Below are 25205 nucleotides of genomic sequence, written 5' to 3' on the forward strand. Positions count from 1 at the left end.
CCCAGCTAGTAACAGCCGGGTATTTACCACGTCGCCTAGTCTTGTTCTCCAAAATGGCTTTCAACTTCCAAGGGTATTATATTATATTATGAGATATAGGCGCGACAATCAACAGTCGAATTTCGACATGGTTACCCATAATTGCCAAAACCGTCTGATTGCGAATATAATTAACAATTCGAGAGGGCGATGTTGATGTCAGACTTTAATTAAAACATAACAAGAGTAACCGAGTTCAGAGAAGCAACAAAATCGTACATATTTGGTATTTATCAAATTATTACAATATTACTAGGATACGATGAAGATCTGTTTAAAAATACGAAAATAGAAAATAATGGAATTACAATTTGTTTTTTTGTTTTAGTTTTATTACCTTACCTTTTTAGTACAAAACTGGAGTATCAGCAATCTAGCGTCGCAGCATTTCTTTGAAAAGAAAAAATTTTATTTGAATTTTTTTTTTTTTTTTTTATTCTTCTTTTAAACGTTAAAAACTGTATTCTTATTCAAAAAGCGTTGGGAAAGGTTATCGACGTATTTGATCATGAATTTGGGAAACAGCAATTCGTTTAAACAAACGATCTCATCTTTGTTGTTTTTCCTGAAAGTATCTAGGTGGAATTCCTAGAAATTTCATCTCGATAAATCGTTCGAATTCCCTAAACTTCCAGACGAAAATCTGGTAAGAAATTTCTGATTCAAACGGTTGGAATCTTTTCTTACCAAGCTGCTATGTACTTTAGATTTTCTAGCAAACGGAATGAAACACAAAAACAAAGGAACTCGGAAAAATTGGTGAATGGTCAAAACGTCCACCAATTACTGCAAAGTATCAGGTCTCCGGATTCCGATGAAACTTCTTGGTGTGTTTATTTGGTCCAAGATATCGAGGTCCAGATGAATATTTTCATCTAATGGGTCTTCCTTCGATCATTTTTTGATAGATAAAGTAGTCAAAAATTCGTACAAATCATTTCGCTATTGCTCTGAAATAATACATGCATTTACACTGGAATCTATGAGAACCTATAATTGAAACTTCATCTCAGGACAACGAAAAATCATATTAAAGGGAAAAATACGGTAGAGAACATGTTTAGAATGTTATGGCATTTCGCTAATCTAACTGGTGATACAATCCATTGCAATCCGAGTGAAGAGAGATGAAAATATACACGCACACGAACACAGAGTCCATATTTCGGACCAAGGGAACGAGCCTGGAAGTTTAAGCAGAATTTATGATCCAGAGGCTTGATGATCTCGATCTTTGTCAGACGAAAAGTTTCCTAACCAAAATGTTTGAATCCTTAATAAATCACCCTGTCGACGTTCTCGTAGTTACAATTTTCCATCGTTTCTCCCTAATTACACCTGTTTAGTATTTATTTATTTATTTATTTATTTATTTTGGAAGGAAATTGAATATCTTCCGGCATTACGTTTTATACCTACCGACGTTCATCCCTGAGATTTTCTGGGATTTCGGTAAAATTAATTGCGCGCCGGAATTATAAGTGGTTACTACACGGAAGTCCTAATTTGCGTGGCCTTTTTTCTTTTTATTTTATTTATTTTTTCTTGGTATTCGTAAAAAACGAACGTCACTGATCTACATTTTGCAATTTCCTCCAAATTACATCAGAGCATTACGAAAGTTTCGACGCGCGTTTTTGGTAAACAAGTTTAAATTTGATATATTTTGCAACGAAATATCGAAGCCAGGGGATTAAACGCTATTATTTTTGACGTCGGAATACATTTATTATAGAGCCAGAAAGTGCGACATAGAAATAGAGATCTGCCGGATCGTACAATAAACCACCCTGTACTCTTCATTTCTTCATGTCACTGGAATATTTGCATAAATTAATCTCTGATAGAGGAGTATAACGGCTTTGTGCAGAATAACGGCGGAATCCGGGATACAGTGAGAGAAAAATGAGGTTCGTCTTAAAAGAAAAACCCCTTACCTTTCGGTATAATATATTATGTACATTATATATTCGTACATTGATCTTTGAGTCTTTTTGATCGCCCTAGGAACGCAATAAGATTCATTGTTCCTCTGAATTCATCGGTTGTAGAGACCTTTTTCAATCGTACCTCGACGACTGAAGTGACACAACTCAAAAAATAGCGTTTTTTAGTCAAGGAGGAAGGCAACTGTAACGAAGAAAGAAATAATCGATATTTAAGAATTTTTTTCACATAGATAACTAAACAATAAAAGGATCGGATTGTTGGCATGTTATTAAGATGGTATTTTTATTAAAAAAGTTCTTAAAATGAACAAAGATGTGGGCCTTGACTGAACGACTAGTAAAAAAATTTCCCCTTCATTGTGGCATTGATATCTCGACAAAGAGTTATGTGAAAATAAAAAACAAAATTTTATTAATATCTATACAAATGTAACCGTCGTTGTACGTAGCCTTTTTTTTACACAATAATGAAAAAGGCCATAAACAAGAGCTTTAACCCTTACTTGTCACCTTAGGGTGTAGAAATTGACTAAAAAAAATTTAAGCAATAATAATAATAATTTTTTTTCAAAATACGTATTTTTTGTAAGAATAACCATTTTTGTTTTAAATTTATATAGCATTTTTTCAGTATATTTAAATTTAACTTTTGGACTGTATTAACTACACGATCCTTCGAACTAAACTTTCAATACGTTCTAAAAAAATTTCAATTAAAAATTTATTGAAAACAAGTTTAATATACACTTAATAAAATACCAAAATCTAATCCCTTTATTACTTAGTTACACCTGTGAAAAAATTCGTAAGATTCGGTTATTTTGTCGGCCGACACAGTTGCCTTCCCCCTCAATACCACATCTTGATTGCTGATATTCGAACTTGTATAGTTGCCAAACTTGCCACCAGAGAGCAGAAATGTCGCTATCGCAGCGCACCGGTTTCGAACCGCTTCATCGTAAACACTGTCTCTTCAAAGTTCGTACGTCCAATTTCACACCGGTCAAGCTCGAATTGTAACGATTTTTAAATTTGTTGAAATTCAAAATATGAGAGTTCTCTGGGCTATAAAAAAGACGGAACTCAAACACAAAATGTCACAGCTTAAAAAAAAAAAAACACAATTCAAAAGTCAACAACAGTGACACAATTTAAAACACCTTCAGTTCCAGGCATTAAGGACACCTCAGTGCAACCAAATGTCTGCCAACTTTGATTCGCATCATTCTGTAGGGTGTGAATAAACTTTTTGGTATTAAGGAGGTATTTACAGGAATTTCAGAAAATTCCTAGATATTTCAGTTAATTTTTTTTTCTCCTGTAGGAATCATTAGATTCTTATTCAAATGTATCAGAGTGATGTACAGAGTGCAATTTTAATAGAGTTTAAAAAGGTGCAAATTCACTGTGCACAAGGTTTTTCACATAACATACGGATTTTTCTTAGATCATCTACTTGCAAACAGGGCTGCAAGTTTTTTAATGAAAAAGTGATGCGTTAACCATTACTTTTTCGATTCATAATGAAAATAATTTCCATTACGACATTAAATTATTTCCATTATGAATTGACAAAGTAATGGTTAATGCATTACTTTTTCATTAAAAAATTTTGCAACCCTGCTTGCAAATGCCCACAAATTGTTATAGGATTTTTTCAATGGCTTGATTTTGAAAGAAAATGGATCATTTTTCAGAATCATGATAAAATCTTTTTTTCAATATAAAATTTAGGGTATCTCACTACCACGTGAGAATTTGAACAAATCCCTATGACAGTGTGTGAAAAATACTTAAAAGACAACGTGTAAAGATTTCAAGTGAATCGATGAGAAACTGTAGAAGAAACCTTTCGCGCAAGTTTGAAAAATCAAAAGTGAAGAAAAATGCATTCATAGTTTAAATTCTCTAAGAGAGTTGCAGTACGCAGACTCATACAGATTAAAGGTATTTGGCCTCCAAAAATTTTTTTTAGCGCCAAAATCGATACCGGCCCATTCAGAGGAGGGATGAAAATGTACAAAATACCAAAAATGCTCCCCGGACAGTTTCCTTCAAAAATCAATGGATTAAACTTTTTGTTAAAGAGTTCGGGTTTTATTGTTAAATGAAGTGTGGTTTCTGTGACTGTGACTAAATCGTTCGACTGCCTGGGGGCTTATTACTGTTCTCGAACGAGTTTACTCACTTCTCACATTTTCATCTCACGTGAGTTTAGTCACTCTATTACGGATCTCTCGAGTGAAAATGTGAAGTAACTAGGCACTTCCGGTATAGGGATCTCACATTTTCACGAAAGTTGACTCCATTTTGTCAGATAACCTATAAAAGTTGTTGCGAATGTCAGAAAGAATTGTTGAAGAAAATGAACGTGACAGAAGTACAATATATAAAATATATAATAAATGATATAAATATATATAAGTTACATTGAACGGGTCTGAGGCATCGCATAGTGTTCGTCTTATTCTGAGCATTCAATTTTCGCGATTTTGCATAATCACGATCGCTAAATTATTCATTGTACAACTTCCCACGTATCAATAACTTTTACTCTTTAACCAACAAATATGGAGTGATCTTCGTTCTTTGATGAAACCGATGGAACTTTCAGGCAAATCCAAGCAAATTACGCTCACGAGCATGCGCAGAACGATTCTCGACACCGAATTTCGTGACGAGTTTATTCACGTGGATAACCTCGTCTTTTCACCTCGTGAGATTCACCGTAATAGGGTGAGCCACTCACTTTCGACATTTTCACTTGATTCGAGAACCGTAATAAGCCCCCTGCTCTCTGTTATACTTTTAGTGTTCTAAAATGTTCCCGTTCCGCCTTTCCTAGCTGAGTCGCTTCTGCATGTTTTTACTTTACTCTATGACGTAACCTACTCTGCATTACCGGTTGATGATAAAGCAATCCGCATTGCCTTTCTTTCTTAACACTATCGAAGGTTTGATTTTTCTTTTTTGCTCGTACTGATTTCTGAATTGTGTCACGCCAATGTCGCCGAGGTGGCGCGTTTTCAACTTCTCAAGCGTCCCGGTGATTTATTTGACCGAAGTTCGGACTGAAATCCCGTGGAATTAGCGGAACTAGCCGGCTGTCGTCGGCTGCAGCGGCTTGAATTCGACTCCAGCTGCATGTGCAGAGCTAACCCTCCGCATTTTCACCGAAGATAAATTCTAACAGTCTGTCGCGAGACAGTCAATACGAGTTTGGTTCTCTGCAGGTGACCGGATCTCAAGCTCACCGATTTCTCTAACTATTAGCTCAAATTAGCTGCGTGTAGGTATTTGACCTGCCAGCTGTAGGTATACGGAAAGCGAATCCCTGCACTCCTGACATCCGAAAGCTTTCAGCATTCCGGAGGATATCCTAAGCCCTACAAATCCTCTATGCTCCCGATAGACTTGCCCTGCAAATCAACGCCCCGAATCTCAACTTCGTTTCAGCTGACCGTGCACGTTTACGGTGCCTCGAGGCTAGGTGCTGGGTTTTAAAGTTTTCCATCGACATATACGTGCGGACGTAAGCGCAAGCATTGGCATTGGCTTGCGGACGAATCGGTCGGACGGATGCAGGTTTAATCAAAAGTTGGGAAACGAGGAAAAACCGTTGATAAAATCTCCGCTATCTCTCTAAATTTTCATGGAGTAAAAAATGCGCAACTCGCGCCATGGGGTGAATATTTACTTTATACGAGTAAAATATTCACTCGATTTGGAGTTGCGTAGTTTTTACTCTCGCTTCGTGATTTTTCACTGAATTCGAGTGGATTCTCACTCCAAGACCTTAAGGGGGGGGGGGGGGGGGGGGGTAAAGGTTTCAGCGTAAAAAAAAAACACTTTTTTTGTGAATTTTTTTTTAAAGTATGGATTGAGCAAATTTATTCAAACCTTTTGTACATTATTGAGTATACTTTTAACAATGTTCTGTAATTTTTTCATACGGAAATATTGAAAAACAAGCCGGCGACAGAGCTTGCCCAAGGACGTCTTAGAAAAAAAAACAATTTGCGGTGTTCAGTATATCTCGGTCGGAAATTATCTGAAATCAAAAACCATTAAAATTTAGTCAAAGTATCATCAAATCCTCCCCCCAACGTTCCATGATTTTTTTTTTTTTTTCATTTAAAAATTTTTGGTGGCTATCTAAAGTGTAAGCTGCTATTTTCCACGAAAAATTCCGCCATTTTGTGGGTGGGAAACCCCCTTAATGTAAAAAAAAAAAATTTTAACTAAACGTTGGGGGGAGGTATTTTATATGTAGAAAATGTGTACCAAGTTTTAAATGAATCGGTCAAGTAGTTTCTAAATGGCAGTGAACACGGACTTTGAAAAAGTAGTTTTGAGAAAAAATCACAAGCGCACGATCGAACCTACAACGACAAACCGACGCTCGTCTCTCGTTTTAAAATATCGTACAGTGTACGGTATACATACAAATATAAAATATGTCTTTATGGCTTCACTTACCTGTCTTTACGATAGAAGTGAATAAGCTGTATACCTGCTGTCAGAGCTATAGTGTTAAAGGGCAGGAGACTAACTAGACAATAACTTCAAGAGTTTGGCTCAGATCGACTTAAAATTTTGGGAATATATTCCTGAAATTTTTAACAATAAGACGAAAAAAAAATTCGATTTTTCGAAAGTGCAAACCCTTAACCCCTCCCCCTTAAAGAGAGATATTTGATAGTGCCATCACGATTTGAACAACGTTCCAACTATGCAGTAGAAATTAATCGTAGCAAATACGAATAACACTTTCCAAGATATCGTTGATAAGTTCGTGACCAGGATATGTTTAAAAATTTACAAATCCGTCGAAGTAGCTCATAATTTTCAACTTAATGTTTATTGAACAATCGACGTTTTCGACGAGCACCTGCCAACCAGCTACAGGCTAGAATAACAATATTACAAGATTGTAATGTAATTATTTTAAATGTTTAACATGACATTATAGAGAAATATTAATACTTGACAATTAGACGATTATCCAAGATATCAACAATATGACAAAAGGTGTTATGATTACATCGTTCGAAATGATTTTGATTTGACCCCAGTATTTTTATTCGATTTTAAAGCTTTTGGGCTTATTTCGTACGAGGATACAAGTCTGCAACCAAAAAACTGCACTGGATTTTTATACTGTTTCTTATAGATTCTCACTCACTGAAACCGGGAAAAATATTCCGAAAATTCCATCACGTCAGGTTTTTTTCTTGAACTCGTGTTTGTAGTTTCGTTTAGAGTGAAACTCCCGTTTAACTCGAAATCTGGTATCCTATTCTTGATTCTAAGAACCCTATGCAAAAGAGATTTCTTTCTTCCATTTAATATGTATAAGAATGAGACTCGAAAATAAATAGAAACGGGGAAAGAGAAAATGGAAAGCTGAAGCGTGTTCGGAGAAGTATAAAAGAAAAGAAGAAAAGGTTTCATAGGCAAAAAGAACGAACACGGAATGTTAAGTACATTTCACGAAGAAATTGTTTCATTACTTTTACAAGCGATACTGTTTAGTTTGTTGTTATGAAATGATAGTTTTATTCATTATTCATTATTGTTATGCTTATTTTATGCAAACAACTTGCATTTTGCAAAAATACTGTACGCGATGGAGAGAAATGAAAGTAGTTTTTCGATTCAGCACACTTGAAAACACAATATTTACGAAAAATATTCCGGACAGCTGAAATAGAAAATCTTTTTTGCAGACCTGTTTGACTAAGATCCCCGTAAGTGGTCTGAAAACATTTAAGAAACTCCACATTATAGTATGTTTCAAATGCGTAAACCTATTTTTATCCAGTCGAGTAGTTCATTTTTTGCAAAAATCATTTGAGACGATTTCCGAAAATTAGTATGATGAATAAATAAGCCTAAAAACATTGGATTTGGTTCAAATCCAACAGAGTTCGTATGTTTTGAGCGTTTTAATTATAAAACCTTTTCTCAAATGATTAATATCACGGCTTGTGTTGTTCAAATTTGCTCAGATTAATCACTAATTTACATATTCGGGATGTTTTTTCATTCCCGTTCAATATTACGGGGGCAAATAGTTTTCCAATGTTTTTTTTTTTTCCTTTAACTTTTGATTCAGACTCTTTTTTACCAGCTAATTTTACCAGGACCAGTCATTGAAAATAGAAATTTAGCGAAAATCGAAATTTCTTTTTCGTACCAGCTGAGTGATTAAACGAATCCGCATTCCTGCACTATTCAATACTCAAACATTATCCCGTTTGTCTCGATTAAACTTTTTTTTTTGGGGATTTATCTTTTGGGTTAGCTGTAAAGAAAAACTGCTCCAAAAGCTGAGCGAAAAACGTATACCTAAATAAATATCGTTGAAGTTCGGCATACAGGTAGGCAATTTTTTCGACGACTCGTGCCTATTCCTTTGCCAATTTTCATACCACTCAATTTCTATCGAACCCTGAGGGTTTGCCTTGTTGCATATAAACACAGGAGGTTTGCTGAGAAATGAGCTACGGGCAATAGAGCGAAGGGCGGAAAGGCGAGAGCGAAAGTGTTTTGAATTTGGAAAGCCAACGTAGCAGTCAGCAGAGGAACAAGGTTACAGCAGGAAAAGGTTTTACGTAACACGGCATCACGGACCAGCCGGAAAAGCCCGGCTTGAAAAACAAATAGCAAGAAAATTCAGAGTTTACCGTTGCCACTTATTTTTTGTAGTTTTTCATTCGTAATATCCTCCATTTATATACGGCGTCCGTATATTTCATACGGAGGAAAGTTTCGTTCGAAATATCGTCGGAACATTTCGAAACTGATATTAAGAACCTCACGTTTGGTTTTTGAAGATGTCTTTTGAACTTCTTTGGCATGGTTTTATTTATTAAACTAATTTTTAGGTATCAACTGCCGAGATTTTTTATTCCACGTGGTCGCTAATATAATTCTTAGTCTAAAAATAAATATGAAATTTATTCATTTGTTTATTGCAAAAATATCACGTGCAAACAAATGGTTCCCAATTCGTACTTTTCCATGTAAAAAAGCATTTTCTGCTAATCTGCCCTGAAAATCCAAATGCCAATTTTTGCACAAACTTAACACACACCGAACAAATTTACAGATTTGTTCAAAATTTTTCTGCCCGCTGTTTTTGTTAATCCGCCATATTGGATCCGCCATTTTGAATTTTCGAATTTCGAGTTCAGATTCGTAATCAGCGACCCCAAAAGCCCGTGTCTGAAAAATTTCAAGCAAATCGCACGTAGCGAAAAATTAATACATGAAAGGGTTAAACGTAAAAAATTATACTTTGCAACTTTAATTCAAAGTAAAACTTATCTTATTCTGATACTCAATTTATTCGTTTTACGAACAGCCCGTAGAGATTGCAAAACGATAACCGAGGAATACAAAAAAAGTTATAGATTGACATTGTTTGTTCGGTTGTGTGACTTGTGTGTCCATTATTTTTCACAAATTATTTCGACCATATTTCTTCACCCACAAATACGATTTTTTACGTTGCGCATAAAGCTTTCGATTCAAAAATTTAACTCATACTTTTACCATAGCGTTCTATTTGTTGTTTGGTAGTTATTTTAGTTTCTAATTCTAATCTTTTTCATTCCTTCTGTTATTGCAAGTTCTTTATTTCTTTTATCCCGCGCTGATTCAATTGAAGTATAAAATATAAAAATGCCTGAGCTATGAAACGTTGATCACAGACGCAATAGGAGAGTTATTATATTTGAAGGGATAAAAAGGAATTTGAACTGTTCCGCTATAACAGTTTGGTATGTAAAAGACTTACTGTTTCGAGGCACAGTAAAATTGATGAAGCAAATTATAAAGTTTGCTCTCGAATAAATTACCAGCGGAGTTGGACATTTTTTTCCCGGATTTATTTTTAATTATCCGCTTGAAATGATTGTGGCATTTTATAATTTACAATTTTGTAACGGAAAGGTAGCAGAAAAAATTGTTCGAGTCTAAAATTCCGACGAGGCTAATACCTACTGCCGAGTTTTTGAATGAGCAGAATGGTTGGACAAAAATTGATAGTTTTTATCAATTATACTGCGAGATATTAATCGTATAACATTGAGTACCTATCAAATTGTTATGACTCTAATCTACGAAGATTTCTTTAAGAAAAATTTTTTAAAAAATGCTTAAATATCGGAGCACAATTGCAAATCGCGAAAAAATTATTAAAAATCCAGTAAATTCGTTCCGTTTCACTTTACGATGGCTCATTTCATTTCAATTAAATTATCACCGTTAAATACCTATTTGACAACATTCCAGCGATATCATAATTATGATTAACAAATGGCAATATTGAATTGACCGCTGAATAAGGGAAAAATCCCCTTGTGTAAAATTGTAGAAACGTCTTGTACATAACGAGCGATAAGGCATATGGAGATCGAACGAAATTATGAGATTATCGACAATTTTGAAGCGATTTGACACGACGAATCGTTATCGACCGATAAGTCAGTTATTCCCAAGGATCAATTTTATCGACCGAGGATTTTTCGTCATCGGTCGGTAGGTGCATAGGATTGAAAAAAAAAACCGCGAGCTGATCGTTCGGCAAACGCTTCCTTCGTCCGAAAGATCAACCGTGTATCAAACTACGGCAGAATAATACAGACGAAGTAAAATAGATTCACGGAAAATACTGGGAATAACTGTGACCCCCTATAACCGTTTCTCATCGGTCTTGATTCTTTGTCACGGGCGTCGGTCCGTGGTCGACCGGCCATGCACCAAATAACCTCCACCTTGGTAGAAACAGAATTATTGCTTCCGATATGATTTCATCCTGGCTCATATTTTCAGCGGTCAGCGCTCGAACGATTAAGCCCGAACGTTCGTGGCGAACAATGCTTCTCGTGAATCTATGCCTCGGTCGGTATATGTAGGGTCGGTAAGGGAGGGGGACAGGCACACGCTGCAACCGCGTGTAAGTTATCTCTCCGCTCTTCGCGAAACGCCCTGAACACCCACCCTCCCCGCCCCTCGCGGATACCCGGAACGCCGAAACGTGAGATAGAGGGGTTGAACGATGCTGCGACGCTTGGCGCCGTTCCAGAAACGGCAGATCATAACAGTTCGATACGGGACGTTGGAAGCAAACCTGACGAAAACAGGGGATATCTTTGAGGCGTGCTGTCGTCGAAATTATACGCTTTCAATTGTGCCGGGAAGTTGCAACGAGCACGCGTAGCTTTAAGGTAGTACCGTGATAAATCACTTTTCTTACAATATCTTTCAATTTTTGAATACACATAATTTGAAGTGTCCTTTATACGTAGGAATTTTTTTTAATAGTCCTTGCGGTACTAAATTTTGCAATATTAGCGATCAAAAGTCGTACAATTTACATGTATTCCCTATCCCGACCGTAGTTAGAGTGAGCGTTTTATTTAATAACAGCCATACTTTTCTTAGAATTTTTTTTAAAAACTGAGAATTATTAATTGAGGATGTAACAAGTAATTTTTTTTCAAAAAAAAACATAAACAAGCCGTATTCATTTTTTTGTAAATAATTCTTAAAGTTTGTTGCTTTTAATGATTTTCAAACTTTCTCTCATAACCTGACCCGTGAGAAATAGTGACTTGGCAACGTTGCCCTACGCGGGAAGTTTAAAATGCCACAAAGGCCCAACGAATTGAAATAAATGTCGGAACTTTGCGGATATAGGTTACGGTACAGGTTTTAATCGCGAAGTCATTGTGTATTATTTTCAGTCTCCAATTATAACTAACCTCAAATTGATTTCATAACAATACATTTCTCTACAACACGTGCTTGAGGGGCAAGAGATACCGAGTTAGAATGCAACGTTGCCAAGTCAGACAAAAGACGCAATGGGAAAATTTTTATACTTCTGCGCATGTGAGAGGAGGCGCAAAGGTGTACTGTATCTCACCTACTTTTTACTTTAGTTATAATGTTTTATACGGGGGATATTTCTCTGGAAGTTGAGGACTGCTGCTATCACGGTACTACCTTAAGTGAATACCTGTACATACAAACGATGAGAATGTAGGCTCTCGGCGACATAGGTCGAAACGGAAAACTGTCGATTAATCTACGTTTCGGCCCTTTGAAGAGGGCCCTCCTCGGAAGATAATAATATATTTATAAAGACGTGAGTTATGCAAGAAAAAATTAAAACCCCTGACAAGCACACTGGGGTACAAAGTACCCATCCCAAAATTTTATTATGTTATAATTCTCTGTAGGTATTTAACAAGAGGCTTTCCCTGCCACCGATATTTTACTGAAACCTTGAGGAAGCGTGTTCAGTTGCCGTTGGTGAGATTCAGTTGTTAACGACACGCAGTGAGCGCGGAGCGTTGTGGGTACTTTTGTTGCTGCGATACAAGAAATTTGGGATAAATTTATACATAAATTGTGGAAAATATTACAGACCCTACGAAATTTGTACCGTAGATGAACAAATAGTAATAGCTTCAAAGGTAGATGCATTTTCAAAGTGTATTTATCGAGCAAGCCTGATCGTTATGGTATTAAATTTTTTATGTTAAATGGTTCTAAAACGTCGTACACGATGAAAGCTGTGCCATATCTAGGAAAAACAACGCAACGAATACGTAACGAACCACTTCCAAATTTTTTTGTGAGATAATTAGTAGAACCAATTCGGGGTTCAAATCGGACAGTTGTGATGGATAATTGGTTCACCTCAATTGGTTTATTTCAAATACTCCTTGACGAATATAACGTGAAGGCAATAGGTACTATTCGTAAAAATAATTAAATTCCACATAGTTTTACAGAAAAGGCATCACCATCAACAACTGAATACCGTTTCGCAAATAATCAAACTTTATTATCTTATGCTCCAAAACGAAATAAAATAGTTTTGATACTTTCAAGTTATAGTACAAACACCGAAATTGATACAGAAACAAACAAACCAAAAGGTGGAACAGATTCATTCGATCAAGCATGTAAATTATATACAGTTGCACGTCGGACAAGAAGGTGGCCATTAAAAGTTTTTTATGGAATGTTAAACGCGGCTAATGTTAATTCAACAATTTTATATAATTTAAATCATGTAGAGGAAAAGAAGACCAGATTGATTTTCATTAAAGATTTGTCGTTTGAACTAATAAAGCCTTGGCTAATCAGGCGGTATGGGACTGTACAGCTACGAAACAATATTGAAAACGCAATAGCTCAACTTCTCAACTACGAAACGCCTGCCGTTAATTATTCTGAAGTCATACCAATACCCAAAACAAGATGTCCATGTTGTCATTACTCATTAGGAGTTAAAACAACGATAATGTGTCCGCAGTGTCAAAAATCTATGTGCAAAAGACACCGATGCCCAATGTGCGTAGAGTGTTGTAACAAAAATTCAACTTGAAATATATTTTGTGTGTTTATTCGTATTTATGGTGCTGGAAAATAACAATCGCAATGAATAATAGATCTTTGATTTATTTAAAAACCTGTCCTTTGTCTACTTTTCAGAATACGTCACTTTAATGTATACCAGTTGTAAAATAATTATACTTTTTAAAACGGATCAAAAAACGGATCTCACCATCATTTAGAGCACATCTCAAGCTTTCCAAAACACTATAGTTTTTTATATTTTAATCTATTAGAATCAAAGATACGGCATGAAAACGGAAAAATCTCAAAAAGGCACTTTTTTCAGATTCGATGGTATTTTTATCTATTTCAATTAACACCAATCAATTATACGTTGTATCTATTTTGCGCAGAATTGTTTGAGCTTTAATTTGAAAAAAAAAAAAATCTCTTACTTTATTAGGGACCAAGTTATTTGAAAACGAATTGTGATGGGAACTTTTCACCCTCAATTCCTGAAGAGATATACCGTTTAGATGTGTGCTTATGTAACCAGAAGAAGCAAGAGAAAGCAAAAAATTAAAAAATGTTACCATTCTGACACTTATATCAAGTACGTGAGTTATCCGCGGAAACCATAATAAACTTTCCAAATGGAACAAAACGTCAGGAAAGTTGGAAAACCGTTGTGAAAAGTCAAGTCAGAAGAACAGCAGAATGTCGTCAATCTGTGACGGAAACGAGGTTATGAGCTGTCACTATCAAATGAAATCGACACTGCAAAGAAGGAAGAGATCGCTAACAATTCGGAATAGTTAGAAACTTTAATTTTCCATGAACGAATTTATTTACTGGACTTATTCAAAAGCAAATTATGATATGCCTCAATTAAATTGTCAGTGTCAGATGTAAGATTAACACAACTATTACCATTGACAATGTTGAACATTTTCAAAATCAGCCTTTTTCTGTAATATCTTTCACGACGAAGAATCATCGTTGAAATTAAAATAACGATCACGATCAATCTTATATTACGACAAGGCTGTTTGTTTGTCTCTATTCGCAAAAATGTTCCTCTTGTGCTCATTGACTACGATTTTTCAAAGTCTCTCTGATTGATCGATGTAACATTGGTCTTTTCACCTGGCGAAAATATGTTACCTTATAGGTGATAACGAGGCTATAATATGTATAGGTATAAGCATCGGCATATGGAACATTACCTGCCAAGTCGGCCAGGGTTTGACCTCACCATTCTTAACCTGGTTGGAGCGTGCTTAGGTGATGGTATAGCACCTCTAATTGCAAAAGCTCTTCATTTGTATTCCACCGCTGTCGGGTAATGAATATTCAAATATTTTTATTCTCATTTTTTAGAATCTCGGAAATGCAGATCAGCTCCAGATCATTCTTTTATATTTTTATGTACACGTCAAACAGTTTAAATTCCCTAGGATAAATGTTTTAGCATTTGAGAATTGTCTTGAAGAGTATAAAATCAATTCGACTCCATACCAAATATGTTGAAATACGATACGAACAGTGGATTTATTTGTTTCACCTTCTGGACGATAATTCTAGCATATTTTTTACACTACAATCGAAAGGATTTAAGAATCTTTTCAAGATCCTCTACTCAAAAATAGGCGCATGAAAAAAAGAACCGGTGGTTTCGGATGAAGTCTATAATCACTTAAAACAGTTGCAGGTAAATTAGAAATATTGCTGAAATTGGAAAACCTGGTCAAAGTGAGATGAATTGCCTTGTAATCCTGTGAAATATTTAGCAAGTCTTATGAAACTTGCTGAAATCTCTTAAAATCCACTGAAATCCTCTGAAATATTTTGAAATTTTTTGTAATTTTTTCAATCTTTTGAAATCCTTTAAAATCACTAGAAATCTCTTGAAATCACTTTCAGTCCTTTGAGATCCTTAGAAATCTCCTAAAATAATCTGAAATCATTTGTAATCTCCTGAAATCTTTTGAAGTCTTTAAAACCTATCAATATCTTTCAAAATCCACTGAAATCATTATAAAATCATTTGAAATCATTCGAAATCCTTAGAAATTCTTCAAGTTTTCAAAATATTAAAAGTCTACTGAAATCTTTTGTAATCTTTTGAAATCTTCTGAAATCTCTTGAAATCTTCTGAAATCTCTTGAAATCTTCGGAAAACTTTTGAAACTTCTGAAATGTTTTGTAATCATTTGAGATCTTCTGAAATGTTTTACAACCTTTTCGACTCTTCTGTAACGTTTTGTAATCTTTTCAAATCTTCTAATATCCCTGAAACCTTTTGAAACCGTTGTAATCTTGAAATCAGGCGAACGTCAAATCCATGAGTGATGACCCCTCGACCGCACTTTAGCAAGCGTGAAACTATTGAGGTGAATAACTCGAATCCCTGACGCTAAAAGTAAATACTGTACATTGTAATCAAACTTTTGTAATTAAAATGATGAAGGTTTGAACTGCCAACTAGAAAGTTTGAGAGATCTAAATTAAACAGGCCATTATTACCGTCAAATAAATTACACGTGAGAGGAAAGTCATGAATAAGACATAATTGCGGACAGTTTAGTGTTGGGCATTGTACCCTGTTAATGGTAACAGCTAAGACTCTTTGTGTCGATATTTACCCCTTCTAAATGTGTCTCCATGGGCTGTTCGAGCTGACAAATGGCTTAATCTGACTAAAGTCCTAGGCTGGTGATTAATTTTGAGCTTGGATCCCCCGTTGCCGAGGAATAAGAAATGAAAGATGACGTAGCATCGGTAAATGTTGTCAAATAAGTTGGATAACTGTGTTGTTTAAACAGCTTTCTGTAGTATAATTCTACAATTGTTTGTAAATATGAATGAACTTGAGAAATGATTTCAATGTGAAATTGAAATAATGAGTCCTAGGTTCGCTCGGAGATCAGGTTTTAGATCGACTTCAGCTGTGGTAGTTTCAAAACAAGACAAAGAGACGAACGAAAAGATCTTCCTATCGTCAAAAGTTTGAAGAGCCGTTAAATAAGATCTTCGGAAAATTTCTGCAGGTAAGCTCAGATAAGAAAGCATGTTCGTCCTTTCCTTTGTTTCTCTTTTCATTCTTTTCTTCGCAGTTTGTCCTGATTTGTTCTGAGACAGCTCTCGCTGACTTTGACAATACATGGGAAGGTGGCACAGTCCGGAATCTCGATCTCCTCTACAATACGGCGAGATTGCGAAGCGAAGGTAAGAAGGTATGAGTAGATAATATCGCTGGACCATTTTCCCCATAAATTCCCAGAGCCATAAAACGTTTTATCAGGAAAACTGCTCGAATCCGGTCACGTTTAGTCCTTTGACACAAAGCTTAGTCCTTCGCTGTATCTCTTATGTATACATGTGTATCGCAGAAGCTGTGACAAAAGACTACGGCTTTCCGGAAACGAGCCGAGACTTTCAAATTAAGCAGACTGCGTGTAAAAAGATTTTTTCTCTTTTAAAATTTCATCAAAGCCCGCACGCTCTGTACGAAATGATTAATGATGTTGGAAACATCGCTCTGGCCTTACGGGATACAAGCGTTTTGAGTCACTTTGGTTTGTTTATTATCCTTGTTTTGCGAAATTTAAAACATTTCATGGTCCTGAGTGGCCCAAGCTACTGTACGTAAGTTAGAAATGTTTGTACATCTTTTTGAAAATTTCAAACAATGTTATAGAACAACATGAAGGCTCCAAACGACATGAAAAACATGTTTAATTTCGATGCCAAAAAGTTATGTGTTGAGACAACTGAATTTTTGCCATCAGAGAATCTTTGTTAACGAAAAATAATTACCAAATATCAGGTTCAAACTGATATAAACTGCATGAGTGGAAAATGCTTTGCGAAGATTCCAAAAATTGGTTTCTTTCCTTTCTTTTTTTCACTAATTTAAAAAAAAAAAACACTTCGTGGTATAATATAAGTAGGTACGTGATATCAAACGTCACAGAACACAGATGATGAGAAAAATTCTCCCGATATTATTCTTCCTTCCATTCCGAACCTTCGTCGCAAGCTAACCTTCGGATTATTACAACACCAGTCGTAAGACGGATTCCTTTAATCAAAGTGTCGACCTGTATTAATTTTCAGTAAAACCCAGTCACGTACAAGGAGGGTGATATCAATTTTTCAAAGATACGTCGTCACATCAAAGGCCAGGATATCAAACGAGCCATTACATGTATGAGCGAGAAATGTTCAAGATGGGCTCGCTTCGTCGAATTACTCAAAGTTTAACTGCACGATTCAATCTTACCGCCGAGAGTAAACATCGACGGAATTTTCATTAAAAAATTGACGCCATTGACTGCAAATATTCTGCTCGAAATATCGTCCGTCAATTTAGTCTAGACAATGCTTAATAGATTTGATAAGAAGATTCCAGTTTAATTATAAATGTATACTAAAAATAATGAAGTAAAACTTCTTTTGTCTTTCAACACCTGAAAATATCGAAGATTCGATGTTTTCACATTTTGTACCAATGACGGATAACCGGAGAGGATAAAGATAAAAACACAGGTCAAAATTTTGGATTCGCAATACAGAAAGCGACTAAAAATGAGACTCGGTTTGAAAATGGTTTGGATATATGTAAACTGAACGATAATTAAACAACAATTTCCCTCGGGTTTGGCCTGCGTTTGTGTAACGAACGTAGTTCGTTTGAAGGGTAACCTCCTTCCAGGTGATGGTTAAAGTCAGAATCCTCAACCAGGCGACGGAGGCGAAGAAAAATGAATTTCGGTGAAGAAAACCCTTCCCTTAAAGGGATATCATTTATCTTAGTGCTCATCGTTCTTCCCGGGCACAGTGGGATGTTTCAAGGAACAATTCACCCAACATGTGAAGTATCTACTAAGCAGCAGTCGCCTTGACCATTATGACCCAGAGCTGGAAGCTCGAGGCTGCGATGAAACATTTCTGACCACTTAGGCGAGGTTATTGTATCACTGATGTTTCATTAATGTTTGCTTCCACACTTGCAGGGTTGTTTCACGGAGATGTTACACGAGCAATTCAACACATGTTAAAACTGCCTGCATTTATAAAATTTAGGGTACATTTTGACGAGATCCGTCCGCAATTTAGGGCGGTCCTTGAAAAGCTCATTTTTTAAGTTTGACTGGCTCACCTTTCAAATTAGGTCCAAATTATTCAAAAATAATTCTCTTATTTTTTTAGTTATTTCCCAGTTTAACCTCTTCAAGGGTACATTAAATCTGCTGCATAGGTTTCGATCAAACTTGGTACACATGGGTTTCTTGGGTTACTGACTACGCATGTGAACCCAAAATTTGAAAATTCAAAATGGCTGATCTAATATGGTGGACCATAATCCAAAAAGTTACTCAATTTTGATGATCTTCGGTTCTGAAGGATATTTGAGGTCACCGGTTACGAATCTAGACTCGAAATTACATAATTCAAAATGGTGGATCCAATATGGTTGGCCAAAATCCCAAAAGTCACTTGATGTCGCCATATTGGATCCACCATTTTGAATTTTGTACTTTCAAGTTCAGATTCGTAACCAACAGCCTTGAAAACCTCCAAGCGCCGAGTTTTATCGAAACCAAATGATTTTTTGGACTTTAGTCCGCCATATTGGATCCGTCATTGAGAATTTTCAAATTTCGAGTTCAAATTCGTAATCAGCGACCCAAGAAAATCCCTGTACAAAATTTTATCGCCATACGTTGAGTGAATTCAAAGTCCCCTGAAGGGGTTAAATGGGGGAATCCACCCTCTTACGGGAACGGGTGAAAATTAAGATAAAAATCTGAAAAAACAGGGGAACTATTTTTAAGGAAATCCGCCTGCACTCGGGCCTGATAATACACTTTTGTAAAATACACCTTGAATCGCATAAATGTCGACGGAATTCTGTAAAACGTATCACGAGTAGCATAAATGCCCGGCGATTTTGGTTTAGAATGTATTTTGAATCGCATAGATGCAGGCGGATTTTATTGAAATGTATTATGGATTGTATAAATGCAAGTGGATTTGCCCTGGACGTTGAATTTCCCGTGTATCGTTTCGACCAAATAACCCAGTTCAAGTTCCTTGGCGAAAGCGGACTTTCAAATTTCACCAGAAACGAGCGAACGGCATACCTGAGCAACGGAGAGAAAGAGCCAACAAGTAGAAACAAAAAGAAAACTAAACGGAACGAAACGTTTCACATCACGTACCGCCAAAGTATATGATACTTGCATGCAGGTACGTAGAGCTAAACCTGAAAGAAAATATAAAGAAAATAGTGGATACATGTCTGAAGTTGAAGTTTTGAAGAAGAGAAAAGAAGACAAACTGCATGAACTTTTCCTCGGCGTAAATGCAACGAGCATGAGGTATGTCCAATCACATAGAGCAGAGAATTACTTTTCTTTATACAACGAATGTCGATTCCATTGCAATATCGTTATTCTCAGAGTTGTTATTTTTTTCTTTATTTCACAGTTCGACTCGAGTAACAATTAAAGATGTCAGGGTAAAATAGAAAAGTCAAAAAAAAAAAAAAAAAACTCGAGGATTACCCCGTTCCTGGCAACGAACAACACGAATGTACGTAAAAAATATTGACAAATTGTTTTTTACTTTTGGCAAAAATAAATCTAAATATTATCCTCAAAGCCAATTAACCTCTCGGAACCTTTGGTTATTAAATGAACTTTCATCGCGCCAAGCAAACGGCTGAATCCTCACATTTCTCTCGACGATAAAATAAACTTTCCAAGTCCAACTAATTGTAAGCCCATCATGGCTTCCGTTAATTAACTTCTTTCCTACCTATATCGTATACATACAGGTATAATTAATATGGTATATTTACGGAGGACATAATAATTCGGCATATTGATAAAATTATTTCCATCGACACGGAATGTGCCAAGAACGTGTTGAGGAAACATGTTCCATTTGGAATTTTCAAATAAGTTGGAAATACTTCTTTCCGTTTACTTTTTTCTTTTTTTTTTTTTTGTTTTTTCAACCAACCTTTGCCACTTCCACCTGTATCCAATTTCGTTTTGCAACAATGACGGCAGGTCAAAAGCAATTCAACGTTCATATATCAGCGTAAAAAGTTTATTACTACGCAGAGAGTGTAACGCCGCTACGAATTTTTGTCAAAAGTACCGTAACTGCTTTTAATTAGAGCAACAACTTTGACTGCCCTATCGCTCTGCGATAATCATTACTAGCATTCAATTTCAATTAAATTACAATCAAAGTATCAATTATTCGTTTTCTCATACCGCATCATTTATTTAAATACTCTAAAATTGTCTGGCCTGTAATGTAAACCGAACTGTATAAGCTCAAAAATTTTTATGAGGTTGAAATTAGTAACGTTAACGTAACGAAACATTGTCGGGGGGGGATTACCATTCTGCAACTTTGTACTGACTTTCAAGTACTTAAATTTTCAAAATATGAATACCGTTGGACGAGTTATATTAACTGTTATCATCAATCGGTATTATCACAGCATAGAACTTCGCAAAAATCTCCTTAAGGTAGTACCGTGATAAATCACTTTTCTTACAATATCTTTCAATTTTTGAATACACATAATTTGAAGTGTCCTTTATACGTAGGAATTTTTTTTAATAGTCCTTGCGGTACTAAATTTTTCAATATTAGCGATCAAAAGTCGTACAATTTACATGTATTCCCTATCCCGACCGTAGTTAGAGTGAGCGTTTTATTTAATAACAGCCATACTTTTCTTAGAATTTTTTTTAAAAACTGAGAATTATTAATTGAGGATACAACAAGTAATTTTTTTTCAAAAAAAACATAAACAAGCCGTATTCATTTGTTTGTAAATAATTCTTAAAGTTTGTTGCTTTTAATGATTTTCAAACTTTCTCTCATAACCTGACCCGTGAGAAATAGTGACTTGGCAACGTTGCCCTACGCGGGAAGTTTAAAATGCCACAAAGGCCCAACGAATTGAAATAAATGTCGGAACTTTGCGGATATAGGTTACGGTACAGGTTTTAATCGCGAAGTCATTGTGTATTATTTTCAGTCTCCAATTATAACTAACCTCAAATTGATTTCATAACAATACATTTCTCTACAACACATGCTTGAGGGGCAAGAGATACCGAGTTAGAATGCAACGTTGCCAAGTCAGACAAAAGACGCAATGGGAAAATTTTTATACTTCTGCGCATGTGAGAGGAGGCGCAAAGGTGTACTGTATCTCAACTACTTTTTACTTTAGTTATAATGTTTTATACGGGGGATATTTCTCTGGAAGTTGAGGACTGCCAGGGTAAGCAAAATTTCCACTATTTATTCATCCGGTTATTACGAATGTGGAAAAGGAATTTTCTCGACAACAACTGAAAACCGTCGCCGATGTTTGAACTTTCCCGCGGTAGTGAAAAGGAGCAAGAATAACCGTGTCTCGGTGGAAATATTCGAAAGTTGATTTTTACTCAGCCGTTTCATCTTCTTTATTTCAGTAACTCGTGGTGGCGGAGGTCTGCATCTGACCCTCGTACAAAGGGGCATTACGAATCGTTTGCAGACAACAGAAACTCTTATTGCTCGAATTGGTAACCGATAAACCTAATTGCTTTATTGGCCAAATGCCGTTTCCCACGATTTGGGTCGCCTACTCCGGCTTTCTTGTTGTCGTTCCCCATTGCCTCTGACAAATTACATCGTAGATCAAGCATCGTTGTACGTTCATGATACGTTTCTCAAAATATCCAACATTTGTCTAGAAAATTCTCTGCGATGCGTATGAGAGATGTGCCGTCACTACCGGTCCGTTTATAAATCAATACGAAAGCCCGACTCGACGAGAATGAGAGAATTTGAAGAGAGTTATTTCACGTTCGCAAGAAACAGCTGCAAAGATACGTTGGAACGGCGGCGAACAATTCCGAAAACAGGAAGAGGCAAGCGCCGGATCGAAAATGATCCTCTTCTCTTTATAAACGGAATAATACTTCGGAAGACGGTAGTTAGCTCGGTACTAATTAAAAGTTGAATGTGTACGTATAATAAAGAGGTTCGACTTACGTGCTTATAAATGCCCTTAAGCACTTCCGAAAGTTGGATTGATCTTCAGGCAAAAACGCGGCACAGTACGCACAATTTTATAGAACCCTAACAGGGGCTTAGACCATCTTAACCTTAAGCTTGTTCAATTAGCGTAATAACTTGGGATGAAAGTCTGCTCTTCGGTTCACATGATGTTGCAAAATTTAGTCGATGGGTATTTGAACCAACGTTTCAAGTTGTTGAGGAATGACGTTTATCATAAAAAAAAAAAAAAAAAACGTTTGAAAAAATCTCTGGGAACGTTGTTTGTGCCAATGACAGTGAATGCGAATTGAAAAAAATCTTTATTAGTTACGCGTTATGAATGAATTTGAGAAAATTTGACCGACGCAAACTGAGATATCAACAATTTGAGAAATGATTCAAAGACGATTAATCATAGTGTTGAAAATCATTGAACTCTGATATGTTTGATTAAATTGGAATGTTTAGGGCTTATTTTGTTTACCAGAAGGATCTCCAGAGATCACCTGAAACAATTGTTTACAAATGTTCGTCTTCGGAGTGGATGAAATTAGGGTTCAACACATTTCTGTTGTACAGTTTGGCAAACAACTCGCAGAGATTTCTTCGAAAAAAGTAAGTCCTAGAACGTTAGAATTGGCTAGAAAAGCACGAATGTTTCATCACTTTAAAGGTATTAATTACGCACTGATTGTACAGGTTTACAACATTTTTTTTTACTTCAGTTTATATTTAAATAAATAAATTTTGATTCGATAAATTGAATAATAACCGAAATTCTCATGTATTAGTAATAAAGTTTACTCTTGTCTATTTTACGTTGATGAATAATCACCGGTCAACGCGAATTTTGAGTCTCGGTTCTAGATGTTAAATTTTGATTTCTTCCACGCAAGTAATAATAGAAACAACATTATCACCAGATAAAGTTTGCTTTTATAGAAACCAGCCTGATATTTTGGATTTTAAGAAAAGTAACCTATTTTATCAAACATTTATTGTGAATAACGGTCGAACAAACTTCAGTTTCGCATTTGAATTTTTCAGAAAAAATTTATTCAAATGCCAATAAAACTGTTCAATCTTTGACGAGTTACGTGGCGGAAATAAAAATTTGACATCTAGAACCCAAACTCAAAATTCGTGTTTGAACGGTGTAATTTCGTCAATGCAAGTCAAACGGATATCTTCCTTTCAAGTTCAAAAAAAAATGTCGTTTTTGCTTGTGCTTTACTGAAAAAAACAACGTTCGGTTAGCGACATCCAGCCACTTTCAGGCTATACAAAAATTATTTATTATATACGTGTTCATTTTGAAATGAACATAAATATATCTTCCCAAAGTGAAAAAACGGATTACAAGACATCTCTTAAACGTCCTTTTAGCAAATTTCAGTTTCGTGCTGTTCGGCAAGCAAATTTGAGACGATTTTTTTCAACGTCAAGTTGAATTGTAAGAGTGAATTACTTCAGACTTTTGAAGATGATAAAATCTCGGTAAACAAGTATAAATAAGCGCAAATCAAATATATACATGGCGAACACACTCGAGCATCAAATCAAGTCTCAAGAGCTTGCGGGTATACGTATAAGCTCTTGAGACTCGAGACTTGATTCAAGTATACTTGAACTCGAACTCCACACAATTTACTACATGACGCAACTGTATTATATACAAATACATAATACATCGAGTGTAAACCGCGATCAACGAAGACTTTTATCACTGCTTCGTGAACACGATTCGATTTATAATCAGCCTTGTTATCACAGAATTAATTGGCTACCACTTTACACAGCATTGGAACGGATTAAATGATAATTGTTTAATCGAATCCGTAAATTCACAAATCGATTAATACCCTGCAGGCGTTCGGTATCGTCGTTCCTGATGATCTTTGGGGATACGATGTAATCTTGAACAGTGTACTTGTGATCGGCGACCAATCTACTTCACTACGAAAAAAATCATGTCTGATTCGATTGAATTTTACAATGCTGGAAACAAACTGTATTTCCCAAATGATGGAAATTTGCTCTTACAATAAATATTGTCAACCATTTGGTTTCGGAAACTTTGTAATTTCGAAAATCATTCAGCCTCAGATATTTTGTAAAGCTGCTCAACTATTGCAAAAAGAGAGAAAACCGTTTATTAGCTCTCCAGCAGTGCTGTTTGTATCAAAGATGATAAATACGAATGAAACAACATACCTACTTACTATACTGTGAAATAAATTGGAGCAAATTCGAATGACACAGACTAAAATATCAACGGTTAAAGAAAAGGTTTTATTGTTAGAACGATTAAAACGATTTAACTCTGGTATTATTGACATGATTTTCACGTTTTTCGGCTCGTTTTTCTCGCTGACCAGATCCCCACAAATTGTTTGGAAAACACTCGAGAAGACTGTGGATACGGTATAATTATAACGCACATTTGTCGTACCGTGCTTACTAACAAGTATTTTTACCCCCTCAGAATAAAACTGTTCGTAAAATTCGACGGGGTATTCATACAGTTATAGATCAAATGACAAGTGGTTGCAATGATTTCAAGCGATTTCAAGCTGTTTCGAAGGATTTCGTACAATTTCATGCGATCTCAAGTAATTTCAAGCGGCTTTAAAGTGGTTTCCGATTTCACGCGATTACACGTGATTCCGAGTCATTGCAAGTGATTTCAAGCGAATTTAAAGTGGTTTTCAATTTCAACCAGTCAACACACGTGCGATTTTATGCGATTTTAATCGATTACACGTGATTTCA

The 25205-nt window shown here is 35.8% G+C and overlaps 1 protein-coding gene and 1 long non-coding RNA gene across 11 annotated transcripts in view; one reads left to right on the forward strand and one right to left on the reverse strand.

Annotated features, from left to right (window-relative positions):
- The window catches only part of LOC124186212, a 312828-nt gene that overhangs the window by 271089 nt on the left and 16534 nt on the right, over positions 1-25205 (reverse strand). The gene's annotated exons all lie outside the window — the stretch shown is intronic.
- On the forward strand, positions 11104-12939 carry LOC124186221. Its single transcript, XR_006871601.1, has 3 exons — positions 11104-11224; positions 11942-12147; positions 12242-12939. It is a non-coding gene; the product is annotated as an uncharacterized LOC124186221 (long non-coding RNA).

Source organism: Neodiprion fabricii, chromosome 7, assembly GCF_021155785.1.
Source record: "Neodiprion fabricii isolate iyNeoFabr1 chromosome 7, iyNeoFabr1.1, whole genome shotgun sequence".
Taxonomy (NCBI): Eukaryota; Metazoa; Arthropoda; class Insecta; order Hymenoptera; family Diprionidae; genus Neodiprion; species Neodiprion fabricii.